Source organism: Triturus cristatus, chromosome 5_2, assembly GCF_964204655.1.
Source record: "Triturus cristatus chromosome 5_2, aTriCri1.1, whole genome shotgun sequence".
Lineage (NCBI taxonomy): Eukaryota > Metazoa > Chordata > Amphibia > Caudata > Salamandridae > Triturus > Triturus cristatus.
Window position 1 is genome coordinate 796,358,252 of NC_140588.1, and position 18,057 is coordinate 796,376,308.

Consider the following 18,057-nt stretch of genomic DNA (forward strand, 5'->3'; position numbering starts at 1 on the left):
AGATCCAAACCATTTCAGAGAGATTCCCCTGATGCTGCATCCACTGGAACTTCAGGTCCCACTGAGGAGCCCGCATATGACCGCGGGCATGTGTCACAGGTAGGATGCAGGAGGCCATGATGCCCAGCATCTTCAAAGTCAATCTCACCAAAGTACAGGATAGAGGCTGAAACATCAGTATAATAGCCTGAAATCCTGGACTCACTATTCCGGAGGATAGGCCCGAACCTGCACTGTGTCCAGAACAGCTCAGATGAAAGGGAGCACCTGAGAGGGAATAAAGTGTGACTTCGGCACATTGATAGTGTACCACAGCGAAAGTAGGAGGTCTGTCGTAGTCTGGAGGTGGGAGACGAAACCATGGGGTGAGCCCGCCTTCAACAGCCAGTCGTCAAGATGGGGAAAGACTGGCACCCCTTATCTCTGCAGTTGAGCTGCAATCACCGCCATCACCTTGGGGAAGACCGAGAGGCGCTGGTAAGGCCAAAAGGAAGCACAGCAAACTGTAAGTGCTCGTGGCCTACCATGAACTGCAGGTAATGCCTGTGGACAGGCAGGACAGACGTGGAAATATGCGTCTTGCAAGTCCAATACTACCATCCAGTCTCCCGGGTCGAAGGCAGACAGCAGTTGAGCGAGAGTGAGCATTTTGAACTTCTTGAGGAAGAAATTGAGAAGGCGAAGCCTAGAATATGACGGAGGCCTCCGTCCTTCTTGGGCACCATAAAGTAGTGGGAATAACAACCACAACCTACGTCTGGCATCAGCACCCTCTCTATGGCTCCCTTGGCCAAGAGAGCCATCACTTTCTAACGGAGTAAGGAGCGATAGCCCTCCATCAGCCTGTCGCAAGTGGGTGGCATGGGTGGTATGGTAGTCATGAAGGGGAGTGAGTAGCCCCTTCGAACAATTTGAAGAAACCAGCGGTCTGACATTATAGACGTCCAGCTGGGTTGGTAATGGCGTATCCTGACTCCCACTGGGTGCCCATGATGGTAGGAGGGCAAACAAAAGGGATTTGGAGGCGGCGGCTGCTGGGGGAGTGGTGGACTGGCACTATCTTTGTTCCCCAACCCACGGAGTCTGTGGGTACTATGTCCGCAACCACACAGAGGCTGGGAAGCATGCGCACCGTGGTGGCTGGGCTGGTAAAGATGCGGCTGGAAGCCCCATTCATAGCCGCAAAAGGTGAACTGGGGTTGGCGAGGGGCCATGGAAAGGCCCAAGGACCTGGCTGTAGCTCTGCTACCATTGAAGCACTTCAGCACTGAGTCTGCCTGGTCTCCGAAGAGACGAAAGCCATAAAAGGGCATGTCCATAAGCGACGCCTGGACAACCCCGAAAAAGCCAGTTGTTCTCAGCCAGGCATGGCACTGTAAGGCCATCGTCAAAGAAACCACTCTGTTCAGCAAGTCGGTCGTGTCCAGTACACATCAAATAGCGCATTTCCCTGCAATCTCTCCAGTCAGACATAACTTGGGAGAGTATGGCCAGGGCTTCCTCCGGGACCATGGGCAGCACCAGCACAACCAAATCCCACAGGGATTGGGAATAACATTTTCTTTCCCAAGGTGTCCAGCCTCTTGGATTCCCAATCGGGTGGTACAGTAGGGGATGCACCAGGATTTACACCGGAGGTGGAGGCTTGGACCACCAAGCTCTCTGGGGTAGGGAATTACGTGAGGAGGCGGGGTCTCCTGGGGTGGGGTGGGGTGGTGTCGGTGGGCAAACGTCCTGTTTCCCGGGAGCCCCAGTGCAGGGTTTGGATCAAGTCCCCAACACATCGGTGAGGGCTTCATTAAATTGGACCAGCACTTCTGAGGGAATCAATCCCGGCTGAAACAACTTTGTCAAGATGTTAGTCTTGACTGCCACTGAGGGTAGGCTTGGGTCCAGGGCCTCGGCCGCCATTTTCCTCACAACAGCAAAAGAAGCCCCCCTCCTCCATAGACACGGTAGGGAAGAGAGCATACCAGTATATGGAGAGGCGTCCAGTTGGCTGCCGTCTGCCAGTTCCTCACACCAGTCAATGTTTGGGTCTAGGGATGGGTATTCCTCAGAGTCCAGCGAACCCTCTTAATCCTCCTCAAGTTCCAGCCCATAAGAATAGGGCTCGGGCTCTGACCTTGAAGGCATGGCTCCAGTCGGCTCTAGACGCTCCTACCTCCAGATCCGCATCGGGGATGAAAATGGAGACAGAGGTGCCAAGAGCATCGGGCTAGGCAAGGTTGAGATGGTATGACCGGCACCATTCCGGATCCTGCCATGGATCTAGGACCCGACCGGAGGCGGAACGGCTGGAGGAGAACCAGTGGGGGCCACTCCTGAACCTGCGGGGCGCAAAGGCACACCAGCGGGAAGGGGCCATTCAAATACGAGGTGCATGACCTCCTAGAAATCAGGGATTTGGGAGTGGGTCACTCCAGCTCCCGGAAACTTGGGGAGGCACAGAGGCGCAGTCACAGCAGGCTCAATCGTGGAGCCAGGTCTCAAATAGGGACACTTCATCGCGTCGGATGACTTTAACGGATCGGGTGAAGTCGAAGAACTCTTTAACTTCTTACTCTTCATGTGCTTGTGGGACTTACCAGATGACTTGGAGTGCGACTTTGGGCTCCGCGACCAATCCTGGGACCTTCCTCTCGACCGGGATCGAGACAGTCGCAGCATCTCACTTTGGATGGCAAGGAACTTGAGGGTGCGCTCCCTCAAGGCCTTGCAGTACATGGCGCAGCAGTCAACACAGATCAAAATTCTTCAGTGTGGTTGACATAGTAACTAACTGCTCTCTGAGGGTCAAGCTTTTTTAGCCTATCTTCTTTGGTGGGTTGAGGTGAAGGATTAAACAGAGAAAAAGTGACCATGCTCCTACACCTTGCACAACTTTGAAAGTAAATGAAAGTGTAAAACACAAAAAAGAGGTGCCTTAGAGGATCAATATTCCCACAGGTGCAACAGAAAAAAAAAGTATCCACCATCTAGCGTAGACTGACTTAGTACAGGGGCTGCATGCTGAAAAAAAGAAATCCATCACCTCCAGCACTAGATGGAACCTTGCCAACTGCACCCCCCCTCACCTCCGTATATCCAGGAAGCAGTCCAGCTGTCACGAGTGGGAGCTAGAACAAACACAGGTGGACAGGATCTTTCTCTGGACCTGTTTGCAACGAAAGAGAACACAAAATGCCAGTTTTACGCCAGCAGGTTCTAACAACCGGAGTCAAGGGGGAAAGCCATTTTAATGCGATGGTCAGGGATCTATGCCTACGCCTTTCCTCCCATCCCATTGATCCCCAGGGTACTAATCAAGTTGAAATCGGAAGGCTGTCACCTCATTTTGATTGCACCACGTTGGTCAAGTCAGTATTGGTTCCCGGAGCTACTTCTGTTGTCACTGGACAAACCCATTCGTCTTCATCTGTCACCAACGATTTTATCGAGGAACAGGGGCCAAGTGATCCATCCGGATCCACGTTCTCTTCACTTGCACACATGGCTCCTGAATTCCTAGAGTTTAAGGATCTCAATATTTCACAGGACTGCAGAGAAATACAGGCTAAATCCCGTGCTGAAAGCACTATCAAAACATATCATTTGAAGTGGAAGAGATTCTGTTGCTGGTGCGAAAGGAACAAAGTTTATCCAGTACTAGCCCCTGCTGAACATATTTTGCCTTACTTACTGTCGCTATCTAAGTCGGGCCTCACTTTCTCTTCAGTTAAAGTTCACCTGGTGGCAATTTCCCAGCACAGGAAATCCCCTCAGATTCCTTCTCTCTGTTCATCTACTCTCATAAAACAATTCATGAGGGGCCTCTTCCGCCCTTTTCCTCCTGTGCGCGCACCTCCTCCAGAGTGGAAGCTCAATGTGGTTCTAACACAATTGATGAGATCACCATTCGAACTAATCCATAAAGCAGAACTTACATTTCTTAAATGGAAGGTTTCGCTCTTGCTTACCCTTACTTCTGCAAGAAGAGTGAGTGAACTGCAGGCGTTTACAATAAAGGAATCTTTCTTGCAATTTACAAAGAATTAGGTAGCCCTTCGGACAAATCCTCGGTTTATTCCGAAAGTGCCATCACAATTTCACCTTAATGAACCGGTAATACTGCAAACTTTCTTTCCAAACCCATCTAGCGCAGTTGAACGGGCTCTACATACATTAGATGTCAAAAGATGTTTGAAATTTTATCTTCACAAAACAAAGGAAATAAGGAAAACAGATCAACTTCCGGTGGCCTAAGGTCAAGGAAAACACGGAACCGCAGTAACGAAAGCCACGATCGCCAGGTGGGTGGCTTCTGCGATACAGTTCTGCCATGAAAAAGCAAATAAACCTCCAACAGTGAGGGCTAAAGCACACTCCACAGGAAGAATGTCCACACGTTCACAAGACACTACTGCCTCCAGCCTTTCATAATCTAAGCTGAATAATGCTGCAAGGACTCCCCTGTATATTATAAACAATATATCTATTATAAACAATATATTTAAAAAAAAAACAGGGGAAAACAACAGCAAAGCATGTTTGAAAACTGCTTTAATGCTTAGCATTTAGCACAAACCCTTAGATAGGACTGAAAGCATTGACAGCTCACAGGCTGCATTGCAGAAAACTACAGCCTAGAAAGGCTAGAAAGCAAACTCAGAGCAACATAGAAAAAACTGGCACCGTGCCTTTAAGGCAGCCATGACCCCTAGCTTCCCATCATGCCTCAGGGGGGACAGTTAGGTCAGTTGTTCTTTGCAGTGACACAAAGCCATGACACAAAGAGTTGACAATTCCTTAAAAATAAGGTTTCTTTGCCCGGGGAGGCGGGAGGGTTTCTTATGACTTTGATGAGGATACCCCTGGAAGAGAACTAGGATTACAGGTAAGTAACTAATCCTTCTCTTCCAGGGGATCCTCATCAATAGTCATAAGCACTAGAATAGAATAGCGAGCCTCACCTCTTCCACTGCGGGCAAAGAAAAATAATAGTTAACAATCAAGCTCAGATAACTAAACTTAAAAACCCAGATATTTCTCTTATCTGAATAGATTTCTCAAGGAGGCCTGGCCTACTTGAGTATCCACCCTGAAGTCGGATTCAAGACAATAATGCCTTGTGAAAGTATGCACCGATCTCCAGGTTGCTGCCTTGCAAATGTCTGCCATTGGAACATCATGCAAGAAAGCTATTGTAGCTGCTTTCCCCCTAGTGGAGTGTGCTTTAGGTGACAACAATAGGGGTTTATTTGCCAGCTGGTAGGCCAATTTTATACAGGACACTATCCATCTCGAAATTGACCTTTTGGAAGCTGGAAAGCCTGTCCTCATGGAACCATAATTTAAAAACAATTGTTTTGATTTTCTTATGTCCTTCGTTCCCTCCAGATAGAACTTGAGTACTCTCTTAAGGTCTAAGGAGTGGAGTGACCTTTCCGCAGGAGTAGCGGGATTGGGAAAAAAAGGTTGGTAAGGAAATTGACTGATTAACATGAAAATCAGATACAACTTTCGGTAGAAGAGCAGGGTGAGTCCTTAATACTACTCTGTTGTGATGAAAGATAGTATATGGCTCTTTGGAAGACAGCGCTTGGATTTCACTTACTCTGTGCGCTGATGTTATCGCGACTAAGATAGCGGTCTTTCATGTCAAATGCTGTAACGTGGCTTTATGGATGGGCTCAAAAGGAGGACCCACCAATATAGAGAGGACTAAATTCAACTCCCAAGAAGGAGAAGGAGACCGAACAGGGGGATACACTTTCTTCAACCCCTGTAGGAAATCCTTGACCACCTGTAGTTGAAAAAAGGAAGGCTGGTTTGGAGACTTTCTGTAGGCCGTAATGGCCGCTAAGTGTACTCTGATAGAGGAATACTTTAAACCTGATTTAGCCAAGTACAGGAGATAAGGAAGAATTACCTCCTCCTGCCCTGTGGTAGGATTAAAATGATTACGAGTGCACCATAAGCAGAATCTTTTCCACTTAAAGGAGTATGATGCCCTTGTGGAAGGTCTCTTTGCCTCCTTTAGTATATGCATACAGTCCTGCGCTAAATTCAAATGTCCATATTGCAGGACCTCAGGTGCCATGCTGCCAAGTTCAGTGAGGGAAGGTTGGGATGTAGAATCTTCCCGTCCATCTTGGCAGTAGATCCGATCTGTAAGGAAGCCTCCTGTGGGGGTGCACCGACAGCTGTAAGAGGTCCGGGTACCACCTCTGACGAGGCCAGTCTGGGGCTATCAGGATCATTGACATGTTGGATCGGATGAGCTTGGATACCACCTTCGGGATCAGAGGCAGGGGAGGAAAGGCGTATGCAAATACTCCGGACCAGTCCATCAAAAGAGCATTCCCCTTCGTCCCTGGACGGTGGAACCTGGAGGCGAAGGCGTGGCATTTTTTGTTTTGATCGTCTGCAAACAAATCTATGGAAGGTTGCCCCCACTGATGGAAAATTTCAGCCACTACCTCGTCGTTTAGCACCAAGTCTCGCTGATCTTCGAAGTGCCGACTGAGTGCGTCTGCTCACACGTTTCGTTCCCCTGGAAGGTGCACCGCTGTGACGGAGAGGCCTCGGGCTAGAAGCCAATGCCATATCTATTGAGCTTCCAGGGAGAGAGGGCGAGAGCGCGTACCACCCTGTTTGTTGAGGTAATACATGGTGGTCGTGTCGTCTGTTTGGATGAGGATTGAGTTGGACATGATCGAGGGCTGAAAAGCTTTCAGAGCTAGATGGACTGCTCGCAGCTCTAACATGTTTATGTGGTAGGATTGTTCCTTGACGGACCACCGCCCCTGCATCTATAGGCAATCCATGTGCGCTCCCCACCCCTGTAGAGATGCATGCGTTACCAAGGACTGGGTCGGAACAGGTTGATGGAAGGGGACTCCCACTAAGAGGTTCAGTGGACGAGTCCACCATAGAATAGAAGACATTGCTGCTTGCAAAAGCACAATACGGTCTTCCCAGTGACCCGATGCTTGGTCCCACTTGTCCTCCAGGTCCTGCTGTAAAGGCCTCATTCTCAGCCTGGCGTTGGGAATGAGGAATATGCAAGAAGCCATGGATCCCAGCAGAGACGCCACTTGCTGGACCGTTGGACAATTTGTCTGGAGAAGAGCTTTGCACTTCTGTCGAATTGATGAAAGTCTCTGTTCCGAAGGAAACGCTCTTCCTAGGCTTGTATCCAGAATGGAGCCCAGATAATGGATCCCCTGAGTAGGCCGGTGAACCGACTTATCCATATTCACGTGCAGACCTAGCCTGTTGAGTAGAGATAGACACATTCGGAAGCTGCTCTGTACTTGCTGAGGAGACGGACCTTTCAGGAGTCAATCGTCCAAGTACAGATATACGAACAGACCTCTTCTGTGTAGAGCCGCCGCTACCACCGCCATGCACTTGGTAAAGACTCGAGGGGCAGATTTTAGACCGAAGGGCAACACCTTGAACTGGTAGTGATTGTTGCCCACCACGAATCTCAGATATTTGCGATGATGGGGAATTATAGGAATGTGGAAATACGCATCTTGGAGATCCACTGAACACATCCAGTCGTCTGCCTGCAGATGTGGACATATATGATGAAGCGCCAGCATGCGAAATTTCTCTTTCAAGATGGTTTTTTTCAGCGCTCGAAGGTCCAGGATAGGTCTGAATTTGTGCTCCTGATCTCTTTTTGGTACAAGTAAGTACCTGGAGGACACTCCCTTTCCCCGTTGAGAGGGAGGAACTTTTTCTATTGCCTTTTTCTGCAGAAGGGTTATCACTTCTTGTCGTAGCAACTTTAGCTTGTGAGGACGAGATCTTTTTGGAGGAATGTCCTTTGGAGACACACGGAAACGTAGTGCGTATCCATTGTGCAGTATACTGAGCACCAAATGATCTTTTGTTATGTTGCATCACTCTTTCAGATGATGGGAAACACTTCCTCACACTGGAGTGGGCAACGGCGGCAGAGGAAGCTCTGGCTCATTGCTTGCCTGCTGATCTAGCTGTGGAAGAGGATTGCTGCTGATTACCTCCTCTACCTCTGTTCGACTTTGGAACTGTGATCTTCCTTGGTTTTTGCTTTGGGACCACTGAGGGGTTTGAACCCTCTGTTGGTATCCCTTGCGCTGGTTGGGTCTGTATCTCAGTCTGAATTCTTTTTTCTTCTCCAACCCCACCGCCTTCAAAGTGTCTAATTCGGCTTTCATTCGAGCCATCTCTTCATCTGTATGGGTGCCAAACAATGGAGAACCAGAAAAAGGCAGGTTAAGGATCCTCTGTTCAGCATCCGGTTTGAGAGCTGTAAGCCTTAACCAGGCAGACCTCCTTGCACAAATACCATGCGCATACGAATGCGCCGATAGTGTGGCACCATCCGTTGCAGTGCTAATCATTTGGTTAGCTACCAGGGTTCCTTCTGTAATGACTTCCTCAAAGTCCTTTTGATCCTCCTTTGGTAGCTTCTCTTTGAAACGATCCAAAGAGTCCCATAAGGCTCTGTCGTATCAACCTAATAAGGCTGCTGCGCTGGAGACTTTTAGTGATGACGCTGCAGACCCACAAACCTTTCGTCCCCAAGAATCCTGGGACTTACTCTCTTTATCCGGAGGGACCAACGCATGTGCAGAGACTGTGTGCGTTTTACGTGCCGATGCGACGATAACTGAATCTGCAGGCGGTTCCGTTTTCAAAAACACCGGGTCTGTATCAGCAAGTTTGTATTTTTTTTGTATTCTGGCAGGTGTAGCCTTAATCGCGGAGGGTGTTAGAAAATTGGCCATCACTGGGTCCAGAAGCCCAGGAACCAGAGGTAGTAACGGACGAGAAGCAGATCTTTGGTGCAACGTCTCAAAGATCACTGTCGTTGCGACATGAGGAGTGGACATTTCAATGTTCAACTTCTGGGCCCCTCTCTGTAGCACATCATGATATGTGTTAATGTCATCTATCGGAGAAACTCTCGACTGAGGGCTGTCCGATAGAGTAGGCGAATAGACTCTTTTAGAGGAGTGGGTGGAGGAAGAGGACCATGAAGGAGACCTCCTTTGGTGATTGGACGTAGAAGGCCTGCGTTCGAGATCTTCCTGCACGGCGCTGACTTACCGGCGATGATCTAGCTACCTCTTGTAACAATCTTTGTAGAGGAGATCTGTGGATAGGGCTAGTATATTCTTCCTCCCTTCTTGATGCTCCCGCCGGAGCCTTGTTCCAGTGATGGACTGGTAAAAGCCATCTTGGGGATAGGTGAACAGGAGATAGGGACCTTTGCTGTGACCTCCTCGAATGATGTTCTGGGGACACAGATGGAGAATGCATCGACGGACGTCTCAAGGAATGAGAGGATGAGTGTCGTGACGCTGACTCAGTCACCAAAACCACTGAACCCTCTCCAGATCTAACTAAATGTGGGTCTCGACGTCGAGCGTATAGCCCGCTCCGACGGAACCCTTCTCGACGTCGATCTAGATCTTCTTCTAGCCGTCGAACTTCGACCAGGTTCTGGTATCGATCTAGGCATTGACACCGCGTGTTTCGACGTTGAATGTCGCACCGACGACGTCAAGGTACTTCTTCATCTCGACATCGAGCGTTGTGGGTCGACGACGCCGAAGGTATCCTTCGCCTCGACGTCGATCGTTGGTGGGATGACTATGGCGGAGGGCTTCTGGTTCTCGACGCCGATCGTCGTTGGTTTGACGTTGGCGCAGGGCTTTTGGTCCTCGGCGCCGGGATGACGATGGCAGAGGGCTTTTCGTTCTCGACGCCGATCGCTGCCTGGTTTACGACGGCGGAGGACTCTCTCCCCTCGACGTCGATCGTCGTTGGAGTGACGACGACGGAGGATTGCCAGCCTTCGACATCGAACCGACGCAGGGCTGCTGATCCTCGACGCCGATCGTCGCCGGGTTGACGATGGCGGAGGACTTTTGCTCCTCGACGCCGATCGTCGCCGAGTTGACGTCGGCAGAGGCTCACGAATCTTCGACGTTGAATGTAGGGACGTACCTGCATGCCTGCGTTCTCTCGACGGCAAGCCCGCCGTCGAAGGTCTTTTCTTGGACGCTGATGGATTCCTACTCCTAGAAGAGGATCTGGGCCTCTTAGAGCCCTTTCTCACTGGAGACCTGCCTCTGGAAGCCTTTTCTGCCTGCCCATGAAGATGTATACGCTCCCTGTCTTTCAAAGTTCTTTTAGAGAGTGACTGGCAATGAGGACAAGTCTTGGGAACATGATCTTTAGGCAGACAGAGAATACAGACTGAGTGAGACTCTGACCTGGCCTTTTTTCCACAAGAAGGACAGGGATCAAAAAGGGATGGCATTTTGAGTGGAAAAAATTCCAAAATTGGCAAACACCTTACTTGACTAGGTGTAAAACGTCGAAGTAAGATACATTTTCCTGAAAATTGTAGATTATTTCTGAATAAAACCAGAAAAAGAGTGGAGCTGTGTAACCAGGGTCCTGACTGAAGGAGTCGGAAAGAACAACTGACCTAACTGTCACCCCTGAGGCATGATGGGAAGCTAGGGGTCATGGCTGCCTTAAAGGCACGGTGCCAGTTTTTTCTATGTTGCTATGAGTTAGCTTTCTAGCCTTTCTAGGCTGTAGTTTTCTGCAATGCAGCCTGTGAGCTGTCAATGCTTTCAGTCCTATCTAAGGGTTTGTGCTAAATGCTAAGCATTAAAGTAGTTTTCAAACATGCTTTGCTGTTGTTTTTCCCTGTTTTTTTTTTTTTAATATATTGTTTATAATATACAGGGGAGTCCTTACAGCATTATTCAGCTTAGATTATGAAAGGCTGCATTCGCTATTTTTAATAATATATATATATATATATATATATATATCTGACGAGTTTCGGGCAACAAGTGCCCTTGCTCACAAGTCATTTTAAAACACGTAAGTCATCATTTTTAAATGTAATTCAGTATTCAAGTGCCAACACCATGTGATATAACAACATAGGAAAAATACTTCTTTTGGATTTTGCTCAGGCTGTCATGAGTCTGTTTTTCAAACAGTGCAAACAACGTAGCTTATAAATCATTGCCAGTTCGTCACAAATCAAAATCATTGCTGCTTAAATGCAACTAATGCGATATTCTCTCATTGCAGTATCTATTTAGAACTAATCAACAAATAAATAAATATATACATAAATATTGAATTTGTTCTAAAAGCATATAAATATTCATATAAATAGAATAAAATGTGTGCAAATCCCTTATGCATAATTCACATTTGATGCTTGCAATGTAATTTAAGAAAATTTACCGTTGTGCAAACATACATCATGTGCTACATATTTAACTTGGATGGCAACATGATTTTCCTGCATAGGCTTATAAAATGAAAACATGTGCAAATACTGCAAATAATATTAGAGCATAAGAGTAACTGTTCTCTCAAGGTAGTCCTATAAGAACCTAAGTTATCTTATAATCTCAGCTTGAATGCTGTAAATAAATGGAAATAATTCCATAACTAGAATGTGCAAACCTCGCAACGTATCATACCCGAGTATTTTTAAGTGCAAATCCTACGATCCTTAAGGGATCCCCATAAAGTGCTGGTGCTACAAGCTATATGATAAAATGTGTTACGGCTAAAAACTCCCGAGTAAAAAAAGTTAAAAATCCTATTCAACAAAGTTAAAAACAGGGCTAAAAACCTTTAAAAGACTACAGGCGTTTCTAGAACAGTAGTCACTCTGGAACCTTCCACGAGCCTTACATGTAATGGGAAAACTCTGTCCTGAAACATATTTTATAGAAAATGATACATCTCATCTGTATTATTGAGGCCATTCGGTGTTTTACTGTCCAGCTCCAAAATCATTTTGGATTCCAGTTGTCTCAAATTCTTTTCTCTTCTCCCTCCCCGGCGGGGTTTGGGAATGGCTGCCATGACAAAATAATATATATATATATATATATATATATATATATATATATATATATATATATATATATGACACGTGATCAAGGCTTCTGCCGAAACGCGTTGTGTAATAAACACTCTGACCTGAACTACGTTGTTGCTGTGCCTTTACTACTGAGAGCATACGAACACTGTTTGGAGTTTTTTGTGGAATATATATATATATATATATATATATTCATCAAAATGCCCCAAAGCGATAGAAGCGCACTCGACATTTCCCTGCCGTACGGCGTGAAGGTGCAGCCTGCATTCCTGTTCCACTTAGTATTAGGCTGCCAACGCGTTTCAGGGTTTCACCACCCCTTCTTCCTGGGCTCAAACGAACAGCATTCAAAGCCTCGCAATTACATTTCCGGCTTTTATTAGTGAAAATACTGCCCCCAGTGGGCGTCGCTCCGTGCATAAATTAAATGCCTGATGGGACATGAAGTCTCATTGCGAGGGAAAGTGTACTTATAGTAAGTTCAAATACTGTTTGCAATATTAAAGTTAACTGTTGCCTTAGTAGGCTGTGTCCCAGGAAGCAGGCTTAATCTGCAAGGGAGATGTGCTGATCCGGTATTTGAAGGTTCAAAAACGGCAGCCTCGTTCAGCTGGATAACATTTCTCACCAGCTGGTTGATGGTGCAGCTTCTCACGGCCGGGACCGCCGTGTCATCATTTTTCATCAAAATGCCCCAAAGCGATAGAAGCGCACTCGACATTTCCCTGCCGTTTAACTTTAATATAGCAAACAGTATTTGAACTTACTATAAGTACACTTTTGAATGCTGTTCGTTTGAGCCCAGGAAGAAGGGGTGGTGAAACCCTGAAACGCGTTGGCAGCCTAATACTAAGTGGAACAGGAATGCAGGCTGCACCTTCACGCCGTACGGCAGGGAAATGTCGAGTGCGCTTCTATCGCTTTGGGGCATTTTGATGAAAAATATATAGATATATATAGATATATATAGATGTGTGTGTGTGGAGATGCATATATGTTTGTCACATATATGATGGTGTTTCCGGGGTCCCGCGCATGGGCGTGAATATTCTAGTGCTTATGACTTTTGATGAGGATCCCCTGGAAGAGAACTTTAAGTTTCATAATGAACACTCTCTTATTGTTTTCTTTCTTTAATTTTAAGTGGATTCAGTAATTGTACAAATGTATTTGACAACTGATTCCTTAATATGAGTTATGAACTATGTGTATATATAGATACATTAATGGTTATATCCACTCTCTCTGTTTTAACATTGTTACAGAGTATAATGCTTAGTGCATGCGTTGTGTAAAGGTAGTGGATAACTACTGGGAGTTTAAAATGACACGTCTCCCACCTTCCACTAACGACAGTACAATTAGGGTACTGCTTGCTATTCTGATTCAGGCATGTGAATCTATGAAAGATACCCCAATACTGGATAAGAAAACAAGTTATTTACCTGTAACTACAGTTATCCAGCATTGGTATCTCTCATAGATTCACATACAACTCACCCTCCTCCCCGTGGAGTCAGTTCACTTTGATTTTGGGAATACTTAAAATCTGAGGAAAACTTGCCTCTGCTGGAAGTGTTCTGGCAGCTTATTGGCTGGAACCAACTTGTGGTCCTTTTTTGAAAAAGGACATAGATATGCTACTAAGATATGGCCTTTGGCCTTCTTAGCCTATTTATTACTTAAGGCACTGCTTTTGCATTTTACCGTGGGACTCCCATCTCGAAGACAGGGAATGTCAGGCATGTGAATCAATGAAAGATACCCCAATACTGGATAATGCACAGTTCAGGGGAAGATCCCATATCAGTCCAAACACATTTCTCCAAGGTCCTTGAAACAGAAACTGGAGGGTGCAAAACAGTGGGCAATGCACATTTTTCATGTGACAAATCTGTACCACCTCCCGACACAAGAGGTCGAGATATCCACACTCTCCTCTATTGTTCACATACTATGTTTTCAGATTTTCCGAAAGGATCTGAAAAGACTGACCATTAAAGGAGGGAAGGAAAGCCTGTAGGCCCTTCACTTTGAGCAAGATGATGCAGAAACATTGCTCTCTTGGAGTCAGGGTCCATTGAGTGCCACCTTCTCCTGGTGGGCACCCTACCTCGGAGTGATCCGTTACCATTGTGGCCACCGAATTTGGGGGGCAAAAGAACTTGCCACAGCTGATCTCATCTAACAATTATCACTGTAGATCTGTTGCAGTGTTTGGGGAGATCTAGATGTGGAAGCACCACACACGAAGGCCCCACTGAAGGGCCTTCATGTGCCAACATGCATGAGTGACCAGCATGTTGGAAAAAGCAAGAAGGCTAAGCAGGGAATGGCCCATCAGAGCTGTAATCTGAGCTCTCCTGAAATATTGGAATCATATACTGACTGTCAAGAATTCCATTGGGGGGGAAGAGGATTGAAATAGAGCATGGTGTGTCCGGCACGGTCTCTGTGACGAGGATGCACTGAGGTGTGACTTGCACATGTTGACGGAGAAATCCAAGTCGAAAAGCAGGGACGTTGTGGAGTTTGTGTTTCGGACCCAAACTGCCACGAACAACCAATTGTCCAGGTACAGGAAGACTGCGATCCCTGATCTGTGCAGATGTGCTGCAACCACCGCCATTAGGCAGTGAGTTCTGATGTTAGCCGGAACAAGTGGACCGTGAACCTGCTATCGAGAGCCTACCTTGAAGTGCAAGTACCCCTTGTGCGACTGCAGGATCAGTACATGGCAGTATGAATTATGCATTCAAAAGAAAGTGGTCTCCTAGTTCTAGACCAGAAGTGAATGAGCGAAGGACAGCAACCTGAATTTCTCTTTGCAGGGAAAAAAGTGTTCTAGATACTGAGATCCAGTATAGGACACATTCCACTGACCTTCATGCGCACCATGCATAACAGGTGTAACATCCCTGGCTAATTTTTCGTTCTGAGTTCAATTTCACTGCCCATTGTGCATTAAAGTCTCAATCTTTTGTTGGAGCACGCTAATGTCCTCATCTGCCTGGGAGAGGGGGACGGTGAGATTGGGAACTGTTGGACGAGAAGACAGTAGCTCATTTGGATGAGTTGTAGGATCCCTGGCCCATCGTGAATGCCTAATGCAATACCCCTACCCCACCACGTGATTCCAGAAGAAAAAACTAAAGCTATTTTCCCAGTAGTGCAGGAGATGAGGCCTGCACTTGGATCCACCATGGTCACTATATATATTGATGCAGGAACTGTTTTCACTGTTAGGCTGGGTGGGAAAGTTGGTATTAACGAAATAAAGTACCCTTCGACTTGCCACAAAACTTGCAGTTCTGTCTTTGAAATTGATGCTCTGGGCATGTCAGCCGTAAGGACTGAGCCGTAGCCCCATATGATTTAAGCCTCTCAAGGACCCATCAAAGGGCTTATCTACTAGGTTTGACTGGACATCCTTCTTAGAACCCATCAAGCTAAGCCAGGTGTGGCATCTTATAGCCATCAAAAATCCCATGGACCTCGTGACCGAATCCACTGTGTCGAGACCTACTCTGAGGATTTGCTTCGCAGCATCCTGTCCATCCCATATAACTTCAGCGTAGTTGCCTTTGAAGCCGCCTTGAAGGCTTGGTACCACCATCAATACCATCTCCAACAGTGCCTGTACAGGGCTCGACAAATCCACTCGACCACTCGCATTTGCGAGGTAAATTTTATGAGGTCGAGCTATTTTTAGGTCCTACTCGCCCTTTCTGGCGAGTAGGAAAACATACTAACTTTTGTCCTCCGTCTTTGAAAACGGAGCAAATGTGACAAGATAACAAGATTTAAAGGCCTTTTTATTGCTCACAAAGCAAATGAGCAATAAAAATGCCTTTAAATCTTGTTATCTTGTCACTTTTGCTCCGCTTTCAGAGACGGAGGTCAAGTAGGTCACTGTTGTGGCGAGGAGATTTTTCAAGGTACTAGTCCTGCAGGACTAGTACCATTTTTCAGATTTTTCGAGCCCTGCTGTATCTTGCCACCAGGCAGGTAGCATTCAGATAAATAAGTGTAGTGCCGGAGTCCCTGAGGAGAAAACCTTCTTCCTAGTGACCTCTATTTTTTCCAACTCCTAGTCGGGAGTAATGCTGGGCAAGGGATTTCAATTCTGCTCCACCAGGTTTACTGTAGCAGAGTGAGATGATAGTAAAGCTGGATCCCCCTGGGCAGGCCAACAGCAACAGGCAACCTTTCCACCCACTAGTGTTTGGCACAAGAGATCGTGATAGTCTCCATCAGGGCATCGTAAAAAAGGGAGCACGGGCTTTGAAGCAGTAGCCAAAGGGCACGTGAATTTCACCTCCGGTTAAGTGTCTAGGCCACTTGCCTTCTCAAGGGCCAAATAATCAGTTGCACTTGTACTTTGGAGGAGGGTGGGGGGTAAATTGGCTGCCTTGTTGCTGTCATAATCATCGTGGTCTATAATCTGAGTCATCTGAATACAATCTGAGTCCATGCCAAATATACCATCCCTGTTCTGTGGAGTATACACCTGTGATTATAAAAAGTCCCTTGTGAGATTCTGCACACCGTCATCTACAGTCTGTGATGGTTGATCCTCATCGAAGGGTGGGATGAGTTCAAGATGAACTGAAGTTAATACACAGGGCCAGTGTGAAGGCTGTGGGGGACCAATTGCTTGAAAAAATTCAGATCCAGTCTGGTGCCTGGGATTATTCAAAAGGTGAGAAATCTGTGGTAAGAAAGAGTGTGATTCAAGGTAGGTAACTTGTTTATCTTTTAATGTACTCTACAGCAGGGGTCTCCAACCTTTTCTGTAACAAGAGCTATTTATGTTCAATGGAATTCATCCCAAGCTCCAAGTAGTATTGTAGTAGTGACCACATCAGACAAAATAACATTAGTGGCCACTGTATGCATATTTACCAGCATTGATAGGAAGAGTTGTCCGCACCTGTGTAAAAACGGCTTGGTCAATTAGGAATGCATTACATGGGCAATATGTAAGAGCCAAAGCTGGAATGCCCCATAACAAAGGTAAATATGTTAACAAGCATCCGCAAAGCCACATAATTTATTACTTTATTACTCAAATATAAACTTTAAACATATTTTGGAAATTCACCCATTTTCTCCAAAAACCAGCTGATGAGTTCTGAAAATACAAATTGCTTCCTCTAAAATAAACACTCTCAATTTTGGAATAAACTTATTAATTCAACCAAGCAAAGACTTCTAATATAGCAAGCTGCGCTGCACATGTGAGAACTACTTAAAGGTATCTGAAGTGCTACAAGTATCTCACAAGCTTCTGGTTGGAGAATCCGGATATTGGTATAGTCCAAAAGCACTATGAGGGGGAACAATTTGTCCACCTCCTCATTGTCATCCTCAACTTGCGGAACATTTTGAAGCCCTTGAACCACCACTGAGCCCCAGCTGAACAAGTCCTCCAGTAACCAATAATACAGGTGTCAAGAAAGAGCTTTAGGACATCCAACGACATAGGATGGGCCTTGGATTTCTCATATCAAGACATGGGCCAGGCGGGGAACGACGTTGACTCCAGATAAGGAATGGGCATCGGAAACTGATCAGGTGAGGGCGCTACTGAACTGGTGCAGAAGCAGGTTAGACCAGTGACACATCCGCAACCGGAATGGTGGCATGTACTGGCGAGAAGCCAGTTAATGGCTGTTAGACGTGGCATCCTTGGCGTGGTTTCCCCTGACTTTTTGCCTCTACCTCCTGTATTTTTGACACTGTGCTGGATTTCGTTTTTGCTGGTTTAGATGCTTTGGGCACTTTGCCACTGCTGATCAGTGCCAAAGTGTAAGTGCTCCCTGTGTAAATTGTTATTGTGATTGGTTATCCATGATTGGCTTATTTGCTCTACCAGTAGGTCCCTAGTAAAGTGCACTGAGTGTGTCAGGACTGGTAATTCAAATACTACTAGTGGGCTTGCAGCACTGGTTGTACCACCCACATGAGTAGCGCTGAAAAGATGTCTCAGGCCTGCCACCGCAGTGCCTGTGCGCAGTTTGCTAACTGCCATGTTGACCTGGCCAGTGTACCCAATATCCAGGCCTGACCCTTCCCTTTTCTTACACATAGGACACCCCTATGGTAGGCCCACGGTACCCCGCTGGGCAGGGTGCAGTGTATGT

The 18,057-nt window shown here is 46.6% G+C and overlaps 1 protein-coding gene across 21 annotated transcripts in view; it reads right to left on the minus strand.

The window, feature by feature from the left end:
• Positions 1-18,057, minus strand: part of MAP7D3 (MAP7 domain containing 3) — a 1,121,308-nt gene that overhangs the window by 298,119 nt on the left and 805,132 nt on the right. The window lies entirely within an intron of this gene.